Below are 4,372 nucleotides of genomic sequence, written 5' to 3'. Positions count from 1 at the left end.
TTGGCAAGGGCCTTCTGGACGTCAGAAGGCACCATGTGCAAGACAGAGCGAGGTTTTTAGTTGGAGTTTCCCCTCCTTGTCTTATTAAGCCATTAATTCTACCCCATAGGGAGGTGTTCAACCTCATTCATTTTAGATCCCCTTCCTCCTGTTGTAGTTTGAATGAAACTGTCCTTCCTTGAACACTTAGTCCCCAGTTAGCGGTGCTGTTTGGGAAAGTCACAGAAACTTTAGAATGGGGAGCATTGGTGGAGAAAGGGCATCACTGGGGGCAGGATTTACAATTGTATAGCTCAGCACTACCAGTAATCTCTGCATCCTGCGTACAGTTGAGACGTGGTCTCTCGGTTTCCTGTTCCTACTGCTATCCCTCCCCTGCGACTGTTGGGTTCTCTGTCTCTGGAACCATAGCCAATGTAAGCGCTTTCTTCTATGCATGACACTTTATCAGAGCAACAGAAAAGTAATCAATACACTTCCCAATGACCCCATCTCAAATAAGACTTTAGATGTTAAGTCACCAACATGGAAACTCCAGGAGCCATTACCTAAGTTACATCATACAATAACCCTCTTCACCAACCCCAATTGCAGTTCTAGCTAGTTTTATTGTATCTCAGCATGTTGAAGAATGGCTACAAATAGCTCATTCACATGGGGCAAGTCACTTTTGCTTCCCTGGAGCTTACTTAGTTTTATTCTCTTGAATACCTGTGTGGTAGATTATGCTAGCTGCTTACCGTGAATCCACATGAATCTTCATGGCCACACAATTTGTATTCCTTATCCCTAGGAATAACAATGAGTCTGCCGTTCCTAGCTAAAAGAATACAAGAAGAAGTGATGTATGCCATTTCCAGGCCAAGAAGGGGTTGAATATCCTTTTTCTATTCTCATCAGCTACCTGTGAGTCATAAAGGAGACCTAGATGTTTACATACAGAAGATGGTAAAACTAAAAACACATTCCAAGATCATCCTGTTAAAGACAGCTATCCACTAGCCCAAAATGCCTTTCATGATTATTTCAGGAATAATAAAAAGGCATTGGCTTACTTAAACCCCTCGTGTTTTATGAGGACTATTACCATATACTATCCTGACTAAATCAAGCTAAAAAGAAAATTTGCTCTGCCTAATTCAAAACATGGTATTTCATGTGCAACACTTAGAAATGTATAATATTATTTACTTTAGGGCGGAAATACCTTATAGGGCTAGGTGACCTATGGTGAAGTGAAATATGCACAAATGTTATATGTTCTCACTTACATGTGGAAGCTAAAAGTCTGATTTTACTGGTGTGAAAGAAGAATAGTTGTCTATAGAGAATAAGAAGAGTGGAGAGAAGAAAGGGGTAGTGGAAAATAAAACAATAGCTACTGGCTACTGTCTTAGTTGCTTTTCCTGTTGGTGTGATTAAAATATTCTGACAGAAGCAATGTAAGAGAGAAAATGGGTTTTTTTAAGTCATATGTATAGTCCATTGTGAAAGGAAAATCACAGCAACGAGAGCTCCAGGTCATGTTGCATCTGTAATCAAAAACCAAAAAGCAATGAAAGCTTATGTTCAGTTCACTTTATCCTTTTCACATAGTCTAGTATCTCAGCCTAAGGAATGGTGGCACCCACAGTGGGTGAGTCTTACTTCTTCAGTTAACCTAATCAACATCAGCCTCCATAAGCTTGCCCAGAGGCCCATCTCCCAAACGGTTCTAGATCTCATCAAGTTGACAGTTCAAATGAACCATCACAGGTATAAAATCAGTTATATTGGATAAATAAATACTAGTCATCTGTGGCACACAACACCAACTATAGCTAGTAACTCATTACATATGACAGATAGTACTGGTTATGAAACGGAGCTCAAAATTTCCCCCACATAAAAGAATGTTAAGTGGCTAAGAGTGGCAAATGCTAATTACCCTAATTTGATTATTTCATAGCATAACACATAATAAACATGTGCAATTATTGTGTCAACTAAAAATTGATCTTTCTAATATGTGCAGAAAAAGCATACATAAATTAGTAGTACTTAATCTAAGAATCATGCTCTTTGTATGCTTCGTAATAATTATTTCACTTAATGAATATGACAACATTTCAAAATATATACTTTTATCATCCCAATTCACCAGATGACAAACCACCAAGATGTATAATTCATTCAAAATTACACCACTAGGAAGAGATCTAACACCAGGACCAACATTCTGAACCAGCAAGCTAAAAAGAAAGAGCAGCCTCAAGTAAACGAGTAATTGGGACTTGTAATTAATTTAGTGAAGCATTTAAAAGCATGGCATTCTACTTAAGCCATTTATTTTGAAAGCCTCCTAAGCCCACTTCTTGTCTTCATTCTGGCACAGGTTTTGCAATTGATTTCACACGTATGCTTGCAGCTTTCTCTCTAGTGGCTGGAGTTCCACTGAGTATCACATCTCATGGGCCAGACTCAAACACCCCCTCAGTTCCTGCCATCAGCTTGGAGGTGGATCTGACATTCAGTAAGTGCCTTCTTAAATCTCACGCCACTACATTTTATTATTCCTCCCAGAACCTTTTTTGTCATCTTAAATACACTTAATGTATTTTAAATTACACAAAGAAATGCTGTTTAATGGGTGGAGCGGGGGCAAAGACACCTCCCAGGTATTATTAACTAATTTAAGAAATCGTAAGGTAGTATTACTTCATGCTTCACCTTAGGACAGAATCGCAAAGTACTCTTCCTGAAGGCTAATAACAAGACCACCAATGGGAAAAGGGCCATTATAAAAATTTAAGAGCTATTGAGTGTTCTGAGTTTTTATAGTGGGTTGCCTTAACACATGTTTCCATCCTTTCAATGCATGAGGAAAATTCAGTGTCCAACAGCTCTCAAAACCACATTTCCACCTATGTGCAATAAGCATATAGAATAAGCTCACAAATTTGGATCCTGCTCATCTGTAATTTATGATATTTCAGTTACCTGTGTGTGCTTGGCCAGAAAAAAAGGCTAGCAGAATAGAGGAGCCCATCACACAGAGCTAAATAAGAGCTGCCAGGGTGAGAGGGGAACGGGGCTTCATTGTCCAGAGATTATTATGCATACATGTTTTTTTTATTATTATTTTAGATATTTTCTTTATTTACATGTAAATTTCTCCATTCCCAGTTTCCCCTCCAAAAAACAAAGAAACAAACAAAAACAACAAAAACCTGTTGCCTCCCACTTCCCCATGCCTGCCACCCCGCCCTCTCCCACTTTCTGGCCCTCGCATTCCCCTACACTGGGGCACAGAACCCTCACAGGGCCGAGCTCCTCTCCTCCCATTGAATGCATACATGTTTTAATGCTCATATATGAATACAAACTTACTGATCGTGTGCTAAGATTGGGTTTACCTTTTGCTATTTGTGAGTGTTGGGAAAACATGTGAAACCTTAAGTGAACCATCAGGGCAGCGGTGGGTGTTTAACTTACTTGCTGTGTAAGACAAACAGGCACTTTCTTATACTTTTTCAAAAATATGTTCCCAAAAGCTGTTGACACACTCATCTCTTCCCTGAAAGATGTAAAGAATGTAACCCTTGGATTGAGTCTAGAATGCAGCTAAGACAGTATCGTTCTCTATAAAGGGCAGAATGCTTAATCTGAAATAATCAAAGTCATAAACAGAAAGTATGATGGTCCGTACGGCCTGAAGGTAAGTAGAGCTGACGATTGCCCGAAGGTGCACAGTAACACAAGATTAATGATCCCTCTATACCTTCTACAGCACTGTTCTTACACTAACGACACTGGTGTGCAACTGCCCATCACTTAACCACATGGATACCATCTGAGAAATGCACTGTGAACGACACAGCATGGAGTTCCCAAACCTGGACTGTATATCCTCTTGCATGCTTAGGTTCGATATGACCATATAGACAGTGTGGACTGAGAAACTCTTACGTGGGCTCTGACTATGATTAAATTTTGACATGAGGCTAAGCCTTGTATTGAATGTCATGAAGGTAGTGACACGAGTAGGAGGGTACATTTGCAGCTTATTGGTATACTCTGGCTTTGGTAGAGATAATGACCTCATTTCACAGGTACTTATCCCCAGAGTTGTTAAGCAGAGACATTAAAGACAAGAGCAAAGCCACCTCCTCTCCCTGATTCTTTTAGCACTCACAGAATTCCTCCTTGTAGATACATGATTTCAATTTGTCTGAATTTGTTAACATTTAAAAACATATTTTAAGTAAATAGAATTAAATCACATTCCTGTTTCCCTTTTGTACCACCACTCCTCCCAGAGACAATCCCTTCAATACCTACAATATCTTTTTTGTCATATTCCTTAAAATTTATAAAATATTATAACAATAAA

This window comes from Mastomys coucha, unplaced genomic scaffold (genome assembly GCF_008632895.1).
Source record: "Mastomys coucha isolate ucsf_1 unplaced genomic scaffold, UCSF_Mcou_1 pScaffold14, whole genome shotgun sequence".
NCBI lineage: Eukaryota > Metazoa > Chordata > Mammalia > Rodentia > Muridae > Mastomys > Mastomys coucha.
This window is presented reverse-complemented; position numbering follows the sequence as displayed.